The sequence below is a fragment of the Bos mutus genome, chromosome 2 (assembly GCF_027580195.1).
Source record: "Bos mutus isolate GX-2022 chromosome 2, NWIPB_WYAK_1.1, whole genome shotgun sequence".
Lineage (NCBI taxonomy): Eukaryota > Metazoa > Chordata > Mammalia > Artiodactyla > Bovidae > Bos > Bos mutus.
In genome coordinates this window covers 16,294,186-16,313,823 of record NC_091618.1, presented here as the reverse complement: position 1 = coordinate 16,313,823, position 19,638 = coordinate 16,294,186, and the positions used below count along the sequence as shown (strand labels likewise).

At 47.6% G+C, this 19,638-nt stretch overlaps 1 long non-coding RNA gene across 1 annotated transcript; it reads left to right on the top strand.

Annotated features, from left to right (window-relative positions):
* Nucleotides 1–7,374: 7,374 nt before the first annotated feature.
* On the top strand, nucleotides 7,375–19,370 carry LOC138989920 (uncharacterized). Its single transcript, XR_011466117.1, has 3 exons — nucleotides 7,375–7,607; nucleotides 16,199–16,270; nucleotides 19,138–19,370. It is a non-coding gene; the product is annotated as an uncharacterized lncRNA (long non-coding RNA).
* The last annotated feature ends 268 nt before the right edge of the window (nucleotides 19,371–19,638 follow it).

Here is a 19,638-nt window from a genome sequence, read left to right as displayed (position 1 = left end):
AATTGTAGGACTCCCTTCAGTTGGTGTTGGAAAGTTGGAAAAGTGAGATTGGAAAAGATACCGTGTGTTTGTGTCAGGAAAAAAAAAAAAACCACTCACCAATTGAAAAATGGGCAAAGGATCTGAATAGACATTTCTTCAAAGAAGATCTACGAATGGCCAATAAGCACATGAAAAGGTGCCCGACATATTTTATTGGGGAAATGCAAATGAAGACCACAAATAGATACCACTCTACACTTACTTGGAGGAGGGCATGGCAACCCACCCCAGTATTCTTGTCCAGAAAATGCCATGAACAGAAGAGCCTTGTGGGCTACAGTCCATGACATCACGAAGAGTTGGACACAACTGAAGCGACTTAGCATGCATGCCACACTTACTAGAATAAGCTATCATCAAAAAGGCAGTTAATGCCAAGTGTTGGTGAGAATGTGAAGATATTGGAGGCTTCATACACTGCTGGTGGTGATGTGAAATGGTGCAACCACTCTGGACAATATGGCAACACTCAAAAAGTTTAACCCAGAGCTCTCATTTGATATGGCAATTCCACTCTTAGGTATATACCCAAGAAAACTGAAAATACACGTCTGCACAGAAACCTGTACATGAATGTTAGCCCTTCTTTCAATTGAAAGGCGGTGATCAAAGATGGATCAGGCGGACTCCTGGTTGAGTGTTCTTTCCAGGCTGTTTTTGATACCACTTAGAGGACAGTCTTTCCCCTCTGTCTTCTACATTACTGGGGAGGTGGGAAAAGCCTTATTGTAAGCCCCGAGGAGTGCTGTCAAGCACTCATCCATAACTAATCAGGCAGTATTGCAGGGCCTCTGGGTATGGGGCCTGAAATGTGACTTCCAAACCATGAAGACAGTGGGTATGGTGACAGGCACATGCACGTCTTGTTGTTTGGTCCAGCGTCCCAAAGGAACAGGAGGGTGGTCATTAGTGCTTTTCTGCCACGAAGAGTGAGTCCGTGGGCCTCCACATTGGAAAGTAAGTACTCTAACACAAGAATGGCAGACGCTAGGTGGCTGTCCCCCTATCTGGGCTTTCCTCTCAGAAGCATCTGGGAGATTAAATTCTATCCATGATATAGTTCACCAGAGACATTAGTCAGCTCTGACATTCTGTGACCTCATAAAAATGCGAACACTCTTTTTCTCATCCATATGTAACCCTAGAAAAAAATTAACCTGGCCTCAGCCATAATTTATATGGGCATTTAACACCCCACTTATACTTTAACACTGTCATTGAAAAACTTCCTTATCTTTGTCAGTAAATGGCACAATGGAAGTTTATTATCTGGCTCGGAAGCTTTCTTTTTATAGCTCTTTGAAGATGTATGGTCCTTCGACACACACAAGAGAGTTAAACAAACCAGCCGAACTTTCACCAAGAATGAGCTCCCATCGTAGCGAAATTCCTTTATAAATGATACGCTTCCAAAACCATGATTCTTATCAGCTGTCCCCTGAGGCCTGGTGCTCAGACCCCCGAGGTAGAGGCCTTGGTAGGGTGGGACTTACTTCGGGGCAGTGGGCATGTGGCTGGTATGAGGCCCATAGGTGCCTTTGCAGGACAGGGCAGGATTGTTTCTTAGGGAACTGGAGCCTGGGTGTGAGTTTGACGCCCTCTCCCATATGCTCTGCCCCACCCCCTGTGTGAATATATGTGCTGCAGGATGGCCACCCCTCTCTCTCCTGCTTTCTCTCTAACAACACTTGAGCCCACATGAATATTCTTCTGTCATCTAGTTCTCCCTCCTGCTGCTAGTTGTCCCTGTCCACAAATCACCTTCCTTCAAGGCTAAGTCCTCCCTGAAAACTTCTCCCCAAACGTAGCCTCCACCCAGTGCCTCTCTCCTTCTGTACCTCATCACGGGGCCTCTCTTAAAGCACTTACCTGATCCCTTCTTCACCCACCTGTGGGTGCGAGGCTCCCCGAGGCTCACTGGACTCCGTTCCTCTTTGGGTTACCTCTAGCCCTGCCCTTAGTGGGTGCTCCGTTTGTAATTCTTTTTTAAAAAACTGAGTTAGTTAATTTTTAAATGTTTTGGCTGTGCTGGGTCTTCGCTGCTGCAGGGCTCTTCTCTAGTTGCGGCGAGCGGGGGCTTCTCTCTAGTTGTGCTGCGCGGGCGTCTCATGGCAGAGCCCAGGCTCAGGAGTTGTGTTGCTCAGGCTTAGTTGTTCCGTGGCACGCAGGATCTTCCCGGATCAGGGACTGAATCCGTATCTTCTGCATCGGCAGGCAGATTCTTCACTACTGAGCCACCAGGTGCTCTATTTACAAGACGTGAGAAATGGTCTCTTGTTGCTGGTTTAAGTTGTGGATGTTTTTATTTCCAGCTGGAATGTATTTCCTATGCTGTGCTTTCTTTTTTGAGAAGGACCAGTTTTCACCCCTTGCCCGTCTGTTTTTAAGGGCTTAGTGTTTTTATCAGTCTTTATGAACTCTTTATATAATTTTGTTGTAAATATTTTCTGTACTTGGATAAGCCTTATGATTATGGTAAGGTAAAAGAGGAAAAATACAGAAGTTATAAATTCCTATATAATCACATCTGTTCATGTTTTCCTTTGTGATTTCTTCCTTTGCATCTGAGTACAGTATATTCCTTCTGTCAGCAGAGTTTAACTTGACAGTCGATCAGGTTCTTTTGGTCTTCGTTCTAGTTGTATTCTGGGTAACACTTCCAGTGCTGATGTGCTAATAACCCAGGAGAAACTGGGGGTAACAGGCCTCCCTGTCCTCCCCCAGGAAAAGGGGCCTGGATGGTCCTGAGAAGAGGGACTCTCCTATTGTTCAGGGTTGTTCCTAACCCTTTGTCTTTACTTCCTCAGTGTTTAAAGGTTTCTGTGCTACTGCTGCTAAGTCACTTCAGTCGTGTCTGACTCTGTGTGACCCCATAGACGGCAGCCCACCAGGCTCCTCCATCCCTGGGATTCTCCAGGCAAGAACACTGGAGTGGGTTGCCATTTCCTTCTCCAGTGCAGGAAAGTGAAAAGTAAAAGTGAAGTCGCTTAGTCGTGTCTGACTCTTAGCGACCCCATGGACTGCAGCCTACCAGGCTCCTTCGTCCATGGGATTTTCCAGGCAAGAGTACTGGAGTGGGGTGCCATCTGTATCTTGCCTCAAACCAATAGATTGGAGACTCCTAAAAGCAAGGACCATTTTTGCCTTGTTCACTGCTATATCCCAATTGTTAGGAAAGTAACTAAAAATAAATGCTCCTTCTGCTATATGGTTTTAATGTCTGTGTCCCTTCCAAAAAAAAAAAAATTCATATGTTGAAACCTATTGTTGTTGTTCAGTTGCTAAGTTGTGTCTGACTCTTTGTGACCCCATGGACTATGGCACACCAGGCTTCTCTATCCTTCACGGTCTCCTGGAGTTTGCTCAAACTCATGTCTACATTGAAACCTAACCCCCCAGGTAATAGTAATAGGACGTGAGGCCTTTGGGAAGTGATTAGGTCATGAAGATGGAGCCCTCAGGATTGGAGTAAGTGCCCTTGTGAGACCCCACACAAGGGTGGTGTCTAACTAGCTCATCCCTTCCACCAGAGGGGACACAGAGATCGTCTGTCTGCCACCTGGAAAATGGTTCTCACTAGAACCTGACCATGCTGAACTCTGAACTATTTTTCCTCCAGAATTGTGATAAATGTTATAAATTTATGTTATTTTGTTATCATAGCCCAAATGGACTAAGATACCTGCCAACTCAGAAAAACTCTCCACAAAGGTGGAAGAGAAAGAAAACAGTTTTACTATTGAATAAACATTGAACAAGACTGCATGAACATTACAGGTATCCACCAAAGAGATTGGAAAGACAGAAAGAAATCTCAGCCTTTCATATAGCCAGGCAGAGCCAGCCCATACATGTTAACGGTCTTTATCTGAAGGAAAGGTAAAACAGCTCAGATCCTTTACTTTCTTTCTTCTTATTATTTTTTTTAAATGGGAGTATAGTTTCTTCCCAATGTTGTGTTAGTTTCTGCTGTACAGCAAAGTGAATCAGCTATACATACACATATATCCCCTCTTTTGTGGATTTCCTTCCCATTTAGGTCAACACAAAGCACTAATTAGAATTCCCTGTGCTATACAGTTGGTGAAGAAGGCTGAGTGCCGAAGAATTGATGCTTTTGAACTGTGGTGTTGGAGAAGACTCTTGAGAGTCCCTTGGACTGCAAGGAGATCCAACCAGTCCATTCTAAAGGAGATCAGCCCTGGGGTTTCTTTGGAAGGACTGATGCTAAAGCTGAAACTCCAGTACTTTGGCCACCTCATGCGAAGAGTTGACTCATTGGAAAAGACTCTGATGCTGGGAAGGATTGGGGGCAAGAGGAGAAGGGGATGACAGAGGATGAGGTGGCTGGATGCCATCACCGACTCGATGGACGTGAGTTTGAGTGAATTCCAGGAGTTGGTGATGGACAGGGAGGCCTGGTGTGCTGCAGTTCATGGGGTCACAAAGAGTCGGACACGACTGAGCAACTGAACTGAACTGAACTGATACAGTTGGTTCTTATTAGTTATTTATTTTATACATAGTAGTGTATAATTGACAATCCCAATCCACCCCACCCCCACTTCTCCCCTTAGTATCTATATGTTTGTTCTCCATGCAAAACAGCTCAGATCTTCTCAATCAGCAGGAAGTTGCATCTGGAGTCAAGCACCTAGGCTAAAACTCCCATAGAGACAAACAGAAGGGGGTCCCCTTTATTGATGGTCACATTTCAGAGATGGCTTCAAGACCCCCAAGAAAGGCATTCCAGCGGCTGCAAAACAACAGACTCATTTGGCTTTTAAAAAGATTTACATACATCTCAGAGACATAGAAAGCATTCCAATTTCACATTTCTAAAGGGGATGCTAAAGAGGAGGGACATTCCCTTTCCTGGTGGCTCAGATGGTAAAGAATCTGCCTGCAATGCAGGAGACCTGAGTTTGATTCCTGGGTTGGGAAGATCCCCTGGAGAAGGGGATGGCTACCCACTCCAGTATTCTGGCCTGGAGAATCCCATGGACAGAAGAGCCTGGTGGGCTGCAGTCCATGGGGTCCAAAAAAGAGTCAGACACAACTGGCACCAAGGGAAATCAAAATTAATTTTAAATTAGATTTGTATCTAACCTTACAGAAGCACCCAGCAGAGTACATGGCACACAGTAGGTGCTTGATGAATGCATGAATACACGATCTACTGCTTCCTTTTGGAGAGTGAGACTTGTCCCGAGATTTCCAGGTTCCAGGAATGAAGTCCTGGCTCTGGCTCTGGGTGTTATCCTTCTCTAGGGGAAGGTGATAATCCCCTGGCCTCCAGAGCTCTTGTCTCCCCACCTACTGTTCCTGACTTTTCCCCCGGGACTCAGAAGGCAGGTGAGACCAGGGGAGGCAGAACCTTTGGGGTAGGGAGTCTGGGTTGGGTGGGTGAAGCCTCTGCAGTGGTCTGGGAACCCTGGTGAAATCTGGGAGCTTAGGTCTGGGCCCAGTCGAGAGAATCTGTCACCCCCTCTTTGAGGTCCTTGGCTTCTGAGAGTCCTCCTGCTAGTCACTTGGAGTCTCCTGGATGGGTGCCTAAGGAAATCCAAATAGGTAGCTGTCAGTGTGTGGGCAGCCCAGTCAGATCCAGGAACAAAGTCCATGGCCCCCAGCCCGAGGATTCCAACAGGGACTAGCTTGGAACTGGAGGGTGCTGGGAGTTTCCACACAGGCGCTGACACTGGTTTCTCCCTTTGGACCAGTACAAAGTCCAAAGCTGTTCCCTGGGCATTTTCTTCATCTGTTGAGAGGGGGCAGTAGGTGTGAAATCCAGGATTTTGAGGCAGCAGTTCTCCTATAAACCATTAAAAACCTACCATTTTAATACTTTTCCCACACAAAAGGCTTCCCAGGTGGTGCTAGTGGTAAAAACCCTGCCTGCCAGTGCAGAAGACATAAGAGACAAGGGTTTGATCCCTGGGTTGGGAAGATCCCCTGGAGGAGGGCATGGCAACCTACTCAAGTGTTCTTCCTGGAGAATCCTGTGGACAGAGGAACCTGGTGGGCTACAGTCCATAGGGCTGCAAAGAGTCAGACACGACTGAAATGACTTAACACACACCCAGACAAAAATTTTTTTTCTGCAAGAATCTGCCTCTTCATATGAGATCACTAGGGCTTCCCCAGTAGCTCAGCAGTAAAGAATCCACCTACAATGCAGGAGCTGCAGGACATGCAGCTTAAACCCCTGGGTTGGGAAGATCCCCTGAGTTGGGAGAAGGGCATGGTGACCCACTCCAGTATTCTTGCCTGGAGAATCCCCATGGACAGAGGAGCCTGGTGGGCTACAGTCCATGGGATTGCAGAGTTGGACATGACTGAAGTGACTTAGCACACACACATCTGATCACTAAATGAAGAGCATTTCAAAGCAGAAACCAATGTGAGGTTTTAAATTGAGATGTAGCATGATTTCTGAACTTGTCCATTGTTTGCTGAGGACAATCACTTGTACTGAGACATCAGGGTCCACATGGAGGCCCCCTCCTTGCCCCTCTCTTGACCATTCTGCCGTCATCAGCCCTTTTTCCTGCAGGAGAGAGAACAGTGAGGGCAGCTGACTTGAAGGTCCTCCCTCCACTCTGTTCACTCTCAGAATAAGCGAGCATGAGATTTTGTTGTTGTTCCTGCCAGACTTTCTGCTTTTGGAGCTCTACCAAGGACTTTTTCCACCACTTCTTTTCCCTCCATGACAGGACTCCCTCTGCAGGTCAGTCAGCTTCTCGAGAATGTTAACAGTGCGCAGTGATGAAAGTCACTGCTTTTGTTTGGGGAATGCAGAGCTCCAGGTTCAGCATTTGCAGATTGGATGTGAAGTGTTGAGGCAGCCCAAGCACGGGTTGAAAAAGAATTTCCAGACACAGAGCATTTCAGAATGGAGGGAGTTTATTAAGAACAAAGAGCAGAGATAATGTGGGCATTGTGAACACAGTGGGCCAACCTCCTGACAAACCAGGGAAAGTTGACAGTTTTTGTGGGTTAGTAGTCAATTTTTATAGCCTTAAAACAAAGAAAATTTCTGCTGGAGGTTGGCGTTAGGTGATTGGTTGGAGTGCTATAGGGTGTTTACTGGAGTGGGCATCTTTGCCAAATGGGGAATCAGGAAGCTTGTTAGTGATGGTTAGTGAGGTTTTGGCAAAGGGGCTCAGTCAGCTTCGGAGGTGTCCTTGATTCTGGGCTCTGCCTCTGTGGCCTTGGTGCAAGGCCTCGCACCTGCGGCCTTGGAGCAGGACTCAACATGAAGGAGAGGCACCTCGAATGCAGTAACACAGCCAGAAGACACCACTGCTTCACTCCTTCAGAATCTGATTTGTGTGACAGGAGAGATGAGGAGCTGGCAGTCGGGCTTGATTTATGTTTCAGAAGCAAAACCGAAGTTACCCTTTCGTGGTTCGCAGCTGTGTGTGTTAGTCGCTCAGTTGTGTTTGTCCCTTTGGGACCCCATGGACTTACCCCGGCTCCTCTGTCCATGGGATTTTTCGGGTAAGAATACTGGAGTGGGTGGCCATTTCCTTCTCCAGGGGATCTTCCCAACCCAGGGATTGCAGGTGAGTTCTTTACCATTAACACCACCTGGGAAGCCCCTTGCAGCTGTAGATCATGAAACCATAGGCTATTTTAAGGAGCACATACTGGGCATAGAGGGTACAGGCCAATAGGCTCTGTTAGACACTGCTGGTATCAACTGGTAAAACCTTCTTTCCTCAAGTGGGGAAGTCCTTTGGCATGAACATTGGTGTTTTAACTTTCTGACCCACTAATTTCCAGGCATTCAATCCTAAGACAATAATTCTATACATGGTGAAAGCTCAATGTCCAACTATATCTAGTATAACATTATTATAATAGAAAAAAGCAGAAACAGCCTCATTATACATATGCATGGGGTTAGGTAAATATTTCATCTACTTGTACTTTACTTTGGTTTTTCCAGCTGCAAGGAAGAGACTCACATGGGGTTTGTTGCAAGGTGGCCAGGGGCCCGGGACAGGCTCTCATCCTTCCTCTGGGGCTTCCTGCGGTCTGCTCCACTTTCCTTGTGTGTCTGCCCTAACCCCCCAGCTGCTCTTGACAGCCTTCATGTGCACCTAAGATCCACCAGCCCTTTCCCCCTTGCTTACAAATTCTCCTCCCTCCCTCTGCCCCAGCCTCCCAGATCTCCTTTCTATTTTCTCTCCTCTCTGTTGCTCTGAGGTAGAGGCACACTGAACATTCCTTAGAATACCACAGAAAACAAAATCAAAACTGCTTTTGCATCTTGTAAAATGTTCCATGAAATACAAATTGTCAGCTTTATACACAGTGAGAAGCCACGAGTCTGTACATCCGTACATCAGCTAAACTTATCAGATTGGTCACTCAGAGAAATTGGTATGAGAATTCTAACGGTGCTAAATATTGACAAAACAGAAGATAACTCAAGAGAATTCAAGAGAAATCAGTGTAAACTGAAAATTTCTATATGAATTGTTTTAAATTTGGAGTATCTTAATATAAAGAGTGAAGTCAAAAGGTTAATTTGGGATAGTTTTCAACAATTTGAACATTTCTTAAAATGATGGTAAGATATTAAAAAAAGAATATTAAACATTTAAAAAGCATATTCCCTAAAACAGTGCTTTGAAAATCAATGTACATGCTAAGTTTGGTGAAGTGATTACTTGGGGACCAATTGATAAAAAAGAATTGAGAGACCCACAAAACTGAGAGTCAGGGGGCCCTGGAAGGTCATGGGTGGTTTCCCTGTTTCCTTGTTTCTGTCTCTCTTTTGTCCCTCTGTCTCCATCTGCATCTCTCTCTTTCTCTGTCCCCCTCTCTCTCTGTCCCTCTGTGTTTTTCTCTGTCTCTCTCTTCTGGGGACAGCCAAGTCCCTGCTTTCCCTTAAACAGCTTCAGCTGCCTTCAGCTCCCACTCCTCAGCTGGCAGGTGGTCCAGCCTGTCCACTGCCCCTCACTCCCCACCCCCCACTGCTCAGCGCCCCTTTACTCAAGGATTCTGTTCAGTCAATGTGTCTGATTTAAAATTCCCTGAGAGAGACTGCCTGGCTGTCTCAGGTCCGGTGTCTCTCTAACTGGGCATGGCTACACCTTCCAAGGCAGCGAGGCTTCTGTGAAAAAGGAGTGAAGCAGGAGGGAGGGGATGGCCAACCCAGCCCTCCCCTGCCCGGGTCCTGCCCCTTGCTCTCATGGGTCCAGTTCTGGCGATGCCCTCACCCTGCATGACCGTGCAGCAATGATCCCACCCCCCATGGGTGCCTTCCTGCCCACTGGCTCTGACTCAGGTCCATACAGCACCTTGATGTGCTAACACAAGTTCCTGGTCTGTGGTCAGCCTCCCCAGCTAACATCAACTCCTCAGGGCAGGGTTTTGTCTTGTTCAGCACTCCATCCCTGGTTCCTACAATCATACCTGAAGCTCAGTGAATATTTGCTGAACAACTAAAATAAACTCACACCCTCCTCAGTGGGAAAAACCCAAAGTCTCCTTTGAAAGCTCAGGCACAGCTAGACCTCAAGTGACAGCTAGTCCTCTGTCCTCATTTGTCCCTCCCACTCCTGCCATTAGGCCCCCTCACGCAGCCCAGGAGGAGAGGTAGGGAAAGGTAAGTCTCTTGTCTCTTTATTTTTCCAGATGAGCTTCAGAATTTTTTGGGCATGGTTCCCAAAAACTTCCACTGAGATTGTGATGGACATTGTTTAAATATATACATCAATTTGAAAAAAAAAAAAATGACATCGTTACAATGTATGGTATCATTGATGTATTACAATGTATTTCCTTGTCTTCTTTTATGACTCTCAGTTTTCATATAGTTCCTGCATATTTACTGCTAAAGTCATTTTCAGGGTACTTTACTCTCACAGTTGCTATCATGGCGGTATCTGCCCCCCTTCCACCCGACTCTTGTTTTCTAATTGTTCCTATGGAGGAAAGGAATTGATTTGTGAATGTTTACTTTGTATCCATTCACTTTAACTAAAGTTTTATCAATCCTAAGAATTTTTCATTTGATTATCTTAGGAATAAAATCACATTATCAACAAATGACAATTTTATCTCCTTCCTTCCCTTCCTCTAGTTGAACCTCTTTTTCAGCTGTTTTTTATTGCGTTTGGCAGAGCAGATCCTTTCTTAAATAAACCTTTCATTAGGGAAGACATTTAGGACTCCACAGAATATTTAAAGAATAAAAGCATGCAAGTGACATATCTCGATTTCTGGGAAACTGCCAATGCAGTACTTAGGGGAGATTTATTGTTCCCAGGGCTTATATTAGGGAGGGAAAAAAAAAAGAGCGAAACAATAAATCAAGTCGATACCTGATGAACTTTGTTCCCTTTAAGTTAGAAACCAAGAGAAAGGAGAAAAAGGAAGTAATAAATTTAGGCAAAATGGGGGAAGAAGAGAGAGAATTGATAAATTTAATCAATAGCACATGGGAAGAAATGGCCCTTCAGCCAAGTGGGGCAAAGAGGGATAGGATGGAGGAAGAGACTTGGGTCCCACCCGGCAGCCTGGCTCTTCCTTCTACTCAGATGCCGGGGGTTGGTGGGGAGCGGCGGGGAGGCAGGTGGGCTTGAGCTAGGGGGTTCTGTTGACCTTGTGGCCACCCACTGGCCATGAACTCTTGACTGGAGTTCTTGCCCCAGCCAGCCTGGAAGTTCGTGGGGTGGGGTAGAGAATGCTCACAGTTAGGACAGCACCCGGTGGACCCAGTATGCAGGGAGAGCGAGGTGCAGAGCTTGCGGTGAGCAGGGTGTGTGTCCTGGGTAAGCCCCTCTAGCCTCACGCTGCTTGTTGTGTCTTCCTTTCCCTCTGTCTCCTTGGTTTTAGTAACAGTCCAAAAAATTTCACCCTGATGGATAAAAGGTTTTGCCTGCTCCCCAACCAGAGCAGGTGGGGGTCAGATACCCTGTGCTGGGTATAGTTGGGGCACAGGTCAGCCAGTGTGGGCTCAGAGAGGGGAGACTGGTTATGCTGGGCTTACAGGTTCTTTGGGGACTGGTTCTTTTGAGGATTTAACGTTATGTTTATCTGAAGGGGCCATTCCCCTTACAGTCAGCCTTAAAAAAAATTAACAAGTCATTAGCCAAACTCTAAATAGGAGCAAATGCAAATTAATATACTCTGGAAAAAGGAAGGAACTAATACAAAACATGTTTTACAAACAAAATGAGGGGATCAGATTCTCAGCAACCTGCTTGCATGTTTTTGTAGCAAAATGGAAATTAATCTCTTCCCAGGGGCTCATCATCCATTCCCTCGGCTCAGTGTAATATGCAGAATTTTTTTTTTTAATAGAGAAGAAAAAGCTGCCAGCTGTTTTTTTTTTTTTTTTTTTTTTACGAAGCCAAGACAGAAGGACATCTTGGAGCTGGGTCTGTGGAGAGTCACTGGGTGGCCCCTTTGTTTTATGATGGAAGGAGAGTGATCTCTCATTTTCCAGGTGGGGGTCAGTGAAGAACATGCTTAGCAGGTGCTGGCTTCCCCTGTGTGCAGGGATCTGGCACAAGCAAACCAAGGGCGTCCTGAGACCTCAGCCCCTTCTCCCTGAGATTTTGAAGTTAGGGAGGCCTATAGAGTCATGTAACGGACTCTGGCCAAAGTTGCTTGACTGACAGGGCTATGCAGTTCCTGGTACAGTGTGGGCTGAGCCCGGAAGTCCAGCCACCCTGCTGGTGTGGAGGTTTGTGAAGATGGCCTAAGGAAACTGAGGCTTTGGAGCCCCAAAGAGGGGTACCCTTGGGTTAGAACCTACAGCGGCATCACTGCAGTGGCCCTCAGCATCCTGCAGACTTTGGGACGAGTTTTCAGCAGTGATGCTGGGTGATAGCATCGGTGGCAAAGACAGCATCTGGCTGCCCTCATCTGGGGCATGTTAGAGAGGCCTCAGGTGGAAGCACTGAGTTTCCTGCTAATAGAAGCCTGTAGACATGAGATAGGAAATTCAGAGAGATGTGACTCCTTTTTGTATGCTAAGCTGGTGGAGTGAAGTGCCACTGTTCCTCTCGGCACACTTAGTTGCTTCAGTCGTTTCTGACTCTGTGTGATCCCACGCATTGTAGCCCTCCAGGCTCCTCTGTCCATGGGGATTCTCCAGGCAAGAATACTAGAGTGGGCCCTCCTCCAGGGGATCTTCCCAACCCAGGGATCAAACCCAGGTCTCCCACCTTGCAGGTGGATTCTTTACTGTCTGAGCCATGAGGGAAGCCCATACACTTAGCACCATAGACTAATTTTCAGTATTTTGCAAAATCGAATTAGTTTGAGCAGCTTTTAGGAAGGAAGCAGATGTTTATCACAAACACATCTAAGTTTCAAAGTTTAGAATAGAACCACATTTTCTCTAATGGTCAAATATATCTTCCAGCTGGCTTTCCTTCCAGCTTTTACTTTAAAATAATGCTAGTGGCTATAACAAACAGACATCAAAATACCTAGGGCTGAAACATCTAGGAAATCCAGGTGGGTATTGTGCTTGGCTCGCTGGCTCTCTTCCAAGCACTGATGCCTGCACCCAGGATTCTGATCTCTGCAGCATGTCGCTTCTGGGGTCATCATGCTTGTCCTGAGGGTGAGGAGTATGAAGACCCATACATGGGAGCTTTCCACAGGCCAGGCCTGGGAGCAAGACATGTCATTTCTGCCCACAACCTACAGACTGGAACTCAGCTGCAGGGCCGCACCTCACCACGAGGAGACTGGGCAGAGACAATGAGAGATGCCTAGGAGGAAGGGAACACTGTTTGGTGAACAGATCACAGTTTGTGCCCCAGATGGCACACTGATTATCACAAGACATCCAGAGCACCCCTCACAGAATCTGGACTGGAAATGCCAGGTTCAGTGTAAACCTGGCGGAGCCCTTGGAACAGGTATGTTGGATGAATAAGTGAGCCATTGCTCTGTAGAGGAACGAGCTGATGACCGTGACCCTGGAGCCAACTCGCTTGTGGTGTTGAAGCTGGCTTGAGCGCCTTTTCAGTTGGTGGTTCTGATAGCTTGGGTCAAGGAGCAGAATGACATTCTTCTTTTTGTTTTGACCTCACCATGTGGCTTGTGGGATCTTTGTTCCCTGACAAGGGATTGAACCCACACCCCCTTCATTGGAGGCAAAGTCTTTACCTCTGGACTATTAGGGAAGTCCCTAGAATGACACATTCTTTAAGACTCACATCTGAACCATTGTTCTGGGCATGCCTCATAGCCCTTTGAGTGCCATCTGCCCAGGGGACACTGATGCAGCTCTGGCCCTTTGAGGCATCCAGAGTATTGCAGGCTGTGCTGAAGGGAGACATCTGTGCCTGCCTAGAACAGATGGGGTGGCTGTCACACACCCCAGGAGCTCCTATGTAACCTCCAGGGGTTCCTAGAGCATGCTTGTGGGGAACTTTGCAAAGGGGAGCATTCTTGGGAGTAGATGGGGGTTATTCCCCCAGAATACAGATGTAGGGAAAGAGTAAATTAGCTAAGATGACGGTGGTCAGGTTCTCTTGCCCCACGTTTTGTAAATACAAGATTATGTAACAGCTGAGATCACTTATATTCCTGTGCATGCATCATGGTGGACCTGCTTGACCATGGGCCACTGTGTTCTATATAAGCATCACCTGAGAAGCCCTTGTGGCTGCGTTACAGCTGTGTCCACTGGGTTATGCACGAGAGGAGAGAATACAGCATGTCTGCTGCTAAGGCTGCCACACCAGCCAGGAGAGAATAAACATGTCTGCAGTTCCTATGGCTCCTCGAGTTTTCTTCCAACTTCCCTGCTCATCCCCTGTCTACCCTCGGTTCAGTGAATGGTGTGCACAGTGAGGAACAGCAAGACAGTTGGCATAGGTCGGCAGGATTCCCAGCAGGTGGAGAAGCCTGAGGCGCCAATGGATGGAGGAAGCCAAGGGCCACCACATGGCATGTGGTACCAGTGGCTGTGGCCCTCTCGGCATGGGCCCAGTGGAAGACTGGGAGGTAGTGGACGGGTCACTGGAGAACATTGAAAAGGTGTTACGGGCAGTGAGTTCCCATTTGCCAGACAAAGTGGCATGGACTGCTGCTGACACTGTGGTGCAGATTTTCCAGACTTCTCTGAAAGCAAATATGGACAGTGCCCTGTGTGAAACCATGCAGGCGTGTGATGCGCAGAGACGCTTGGAAGAACTAGAGCAACGTACGCTGACATTAGAGCAAGAACCCTGTGGCCCTGAAGAGCCCAGCGTCTCTGAGAGTGAGGCAGTAAGGGACAGTGATGATAAACATTATGGAACGTTTTGAGACTGCGGGTCCCCACTGGTTAGCGAGGCCTGTTCTGCAGCAGGATGGGGCCAAGAAGGCATGGAAGCCCTGGGAAGCCCTGGGAGGCCTTGGGCACTGAGGAGGCCAGTGCCCGACTCTGCAGCCACGAGGAAGTAGGCCGACAAGGAGCAAGGACCAATCCCACTGGAGAGAGAGAAGAAAGGAAAAAGGGAAGGGAAACCACAGGGGAGAGTTTAGAGCTGGATCAGGGCCTGCCGAGCCCATCCCTGCAGAGCCCAGAGGAGTCCACTGGGTCTGCAGACAGAAACATCACTCAGGACGGCAAATGAAGTTCAGAAAATACAGTGAGGACCTGGACTTCAGGGTGGTGGACGACGATGGGGGAAACTATTGCAATGCTTGGAGCTGGCTGGAGGTCCACCCTCTCAGCTTCTACACTGGCTGGGCAGGCGGAGGAGCCTCCAGCAGATGGCGGGTGTTTTACAGACATCACACGAGATGTCATTTTGAACGATGCCCTGTCCACCTCTTTTTGGTTCCCTAACTGCTACCTCGATAGTGGCAAGCTTGGGGAGAGGTCGAGGGACGGCAGCAGGCAAAGGGGATAAGGAGTGAGATACACTCCGAAGAGGGCCGAGCTGGTAAAGGCCCAATCCGGGTATCGCAAATGTGGACAGATTTTCTGACAGCGGGAGTTGACAGGAATAAAACTGATAGACAGCCCAACACTCTGCTCCTGGAGCTATGGAGGCAACTGAGGCCGGAGCAGCAGTTTACCAAGTTTGGGAAGCACCCACAGCAAGAGATACAGGCGGTTCAGTTAGAAGATCACGTGGCTCCCAAGGATGTTCCTTTAGATGTCCTTTTCCGCTTTGAATAGGGCTCAGACCATGGTGCCCACCCAAAGAGCCCAGGCCAGGGACTGGAGGCCCCATGTAGAACTTGCAATTCACTGGTCACCGGCTGATGTACAGAGAGTAACAGCCCTGGTTGACGCCGGTGCTGAACGTGGCCGTGCTTTCAGCAAGCTGAAGCAGTTTCCTGGCCCTAGAGCCTACATTGCTGGCTCTCGTGGCCAGATGATGTAGATTTAGTAGACAGTGTGCTGTAAAGGTTGTGCGTGGTGTGTTACTAACATCTGTTTCTCTTGCAGATTTCGGACAGTGTGAAAGCATTTGGAATCACGTGGTGGGCTGTGAACACCACAAAAATCCCCTCCTTGGAGGGGTGGGCCTCGTGCCTGTGGGGGGTTTTTCAGTCCTTGGGGGGAAAAAAAACGAAAGGCGGGGTTGCCCTTGTGGGGGCTTTCCTGCAATCTCACAAGGACACATGGTGGACTGGCCTTGCCCATGGAAGATAAAGGCACTCCAGTCCCAGTGGGGCTGTTCTAGCCCCATGAGGGCAAGGACTGCAACAGGAGTTCCAGGTGATACCTGGCATTGAGTTTTGCTATGTGTTGGGGGTGTGACTGTTTGTTGTTGTAGCATCTACTGCTGTTGCAGAAGGGGGGTTCAAAGGTCGGTGTTACTCACCAAGAGAATATTGCAAAAGACGGACTGTGCGTAGGTTGTGAGGCGAGAGACCCTGAAGGGGTAAGAGCAAATTAGCCAAGATGGCGGTGGTCAGGCTCTCTTGCCCTGCATTTTGTAAATACAAGGGAATGTAACAGCTGAGGTCACTTATACTACTGTGCATGCATGTCATGATGGACCTGCTTGACCACCGGCCACTTTTGATCTATATGAACACCACCTGAGAAGCCCTTGTGGCTGTTTCAGCTGTATCAACCACGAGAGGTGAGAATACAGCATGTCTAATGCTACAGCTGCTGTGCCAGCCTGCAGAGAATAAACATGACTGCAGTTCCTATGGCACTTTCTTCCAGCTTCCCCGCTTGCGCCTTGCCTACCCCGGGTTCAGCGAACCGTGTGCACAGTGAGGAACAGCGAGACACCAGGTAACTACCACGGGGTCTGGGGAAATGGGCCATGCAAAATCCAGAGCACATTGGTGTTTCAGGAGGCACAGTGGTCCCTTTGAGGCATCTAGCATCTGAGGAAGATGCTTTAGGGGCATTAAATTTTCTCCTGACAAATGCACCTGCCCTCTCAGTCCCTAGGTCAACAAGGCTCTTGCTTATCTCAGTAAGATCATTGCATGTTCCTCCCAGTGGATACTCTGGAGCTGGTCCTGGTTGACCTCTGTGTGGTATGTGCGTTGGGCTCCTGCTCTGGGCCAGGTGCTGTGTTGGGCACTCAGTGGACACTGTTTCCTGGGTCCATGCAGCCCATGGTGGGCAAGGTTCTGCTGCAGACTCTTGGCTCCAGGAGCAAGAGGCTTACTCTGGCTGCCGTTGGCTGCGGGTGCTCCTTGAGCGATCTGGAAATTCCTAGGTACTGTCTTCTGCAGTATCTTTTAAATGGCCATTTTGTACTATTTTACTGAAGGTGTTGGATGTGGAAAGGTACAAACTGCTTCACTGTGAATATTTTTATAGTCTTAAGAAGGCTTTCTGTCTCCATCACAAGGAATTTCCCTGAATCCCTCTTAACTGCCTGTAGCCTCCAGAGTGCCAGAGAGGTGCCCCCAACCTAAGTGGATTCCACTTTGCTCCCTTAAAACTCGATCCTTCTCATTATGCTGAGCAGTTTAACTCCCCCCACACTGGGTCCTGGGCCTCCCTGGGCACCCCAAACCCAATAATATTCTCTGCTAAACAGAGAGCTCCCCTAGCCCACATTTTGGAAGCACCGAAGAAGTGCCAGAGGCATTACCCTTCCCACTTTTTTTTTTTTTACCTCCCCCACAAGCAGGTTGTGTCCATCACCTCCTCCTCCACCCCAGGCAAAGGTGGTTTCTTTATATAACAGGACAGAGAAGTGTCCTGCCACACTCCAAGCACAGGGACCCTGGGCTACCCCTGCTTGAAGATGAGCAGTTGTAGATTTAGGGCAACTCCAGGACCAGATATCCTGTCATCTGTTCCAAAGAGGAGCTTCACAACATGGATGGACCTGAGAGTGTCACGCTGAGTGAAGTAAGTCAGACGGAGGAGAACTATCATGGCATCCCTTATAGGTGGAATCTAAAAAGAAATGACAGAAATGAACTTACTTACAAAACGGAAACAGACTCACAGACTTCAGGAAAGAGCTTACGGTTGCTGGGGGGAACCACAGGGGCATGGGATGCTTAGGGACTTTGGGAAGGTCATGTACACACTGCCATATTTAAAATGGATAACCAACAAGGACCTACTGTAGAGCACAGGGCACTCTGCTCAGTGTCATGTGGCAGCCTGGATGGGAGGTGAGTTTGGGGGAGAATGGATACATGTGTACGTATGGCTGAGTCCCTTTGCTGTTCACCTGAAATATCACAACATTGTTAATCAGCTATACCTTAGTACAAAATAAAAGGTTTTTTTTTTTTAAAAAAAGAGTTGCAGCTGGCCAGGCTTTCTGGCTGCTCACCGGTGCCTGGTCCCCAGCCCACCCCTTGACCAACTGAATGACTTGCTCCTTGTTTTTCGCAGTTAAGATTTCTGAAATGAAGTCTGATTGGTTCTCCTTTCATGCCAGGCACTCATGGGTCAGACGCCCACTCTGGCCAATCGGCTGTGGTCAGTGTAACACTGCCCGTGGGCTCCCTTACTAGGAACCGCTTCTTTCAGAAAGGACCCAGGGGTAGAGTGTGTTCCCTTTAGAACAGGGTTCCCTGCTGCTCCCAGGACTGACTGTAGTACAGCCCCTACGCATACAGTTACAAGTGCCAGAGGCAAGCTGCAAATCTGAGCATGCTCATGCCAAAGCCACTCAGTCCCTTGGTCTACACTGGGCTTTCAGACGTAGATATGGGAGATACAGGAAGAATAGCCAGAAAGGTAGAAATAAGAAAGTGGTATTTTTTTGATTCTCTCCTTTAGTATTGGGTTGGCCAAAATGTTCATTTGAGTTTTTCCATACCTGAACGAACATTTTGGTCAATCCAATAGATACATTGACAACCCTCCTATCAAGGGCAGTTATTAAACAAACCAAAAAAACCTCACACTGCAGAATAGTAAAAAAAAAAAAAAAAAAAGGCCAATAAATTGTTACCTGAAGTTTAGAAAAGTGACGTGAATTGCATATTGAAAAGTCAAGGGAATGGGGTGAAGTCATCTTAAGATGGTGGAAGGCCCCTCAAATTAGAGCCAGCTGTGCTCAGCTCCACACCTGGCTCCACACATGGGTCTGTCAGCGTGAGAGACGAGTCAGGAGCAGAATACAAACCAGCTCGGGAACCCACAGGAAGCAAGAGTCCCTCACCAGGTAGGAGTTGAAGTGGGAATGAAATGATATTAGCAGCTCTTTCAACTCTCCACAGTTCAACACTTCAGAGAAATCCTCAAAGGTTTTTTTTTTTTTTTTTTTTTTTTAAGCTTTCCATCCTTTTATTTTTTGAATTTTAAAAACTGCATTCTCCCAATCTCTGTCTCCTTTGGTCTCATGGTTATTTCCTGTTCCAGGCACCTGCAAAATAGTCCCTGTTTCCCTTGATTCAGACCTCTTGAGTATTTGTCCTGAGTTCCTGTGGCAACCTCTGAAGAAACATTAAATGATATTCATGGAAATATTAAGTGATTTCAACCAAGACTATCTGGGTTTGAATCCCCATTCAAATTCTCCTCAGCCTAGTGATGCTTTGCTTTTCTCATCTATAAAACAGGGCTAAGTATAAGAATCTCCTTAACACCCAGCTTTATTCTTCCTTCCTGACACTTTGCAAATCCAGTCCCCTCTTTCCATTCCCTGACTGCATTCCTGCACATTCGTCTCACAGGTCTCCCGCCCCTGGTCTCTATGCCTCCTGAAGCCATCAGGCTGGTAGCAGATGGAATTCTCTGAGTACTGAAGGTTCATGATGGCCAGAGCTGGAGGAGATCTTGGGAACCCACCCAAACAACCATCGTATGTGGAGGAGGAGAATGGAGGTTGTTGATGAAATGACTTGCAAGCTGGGGTTAGAATCCAGGACCCCAGACCTCTCCTAGCACTCTGTTATACTACACAGCCACTCATGAACCAGGAGGGTAAAGTTGAAGAAGGTAGGTTGGTGATGGCAGTAAACAAACCTTTGTTTCCAGTCTCTGACCCACGCCCTTTTTGGGGGGATGCTGAGTCATCCCCACTAGAGTAGGCACAGTGTGATTCTCTGCTCTGTGGCTCTTGGGTTTGGCCATGTGATTTTCTTTGAGCATTAAAATATGGGCAGAGGTCAGTTCAAAGAGCATCTGTGTTGCCACCCACCCCTCTTGCACTTTCTGATGTTTATCATGGAAAG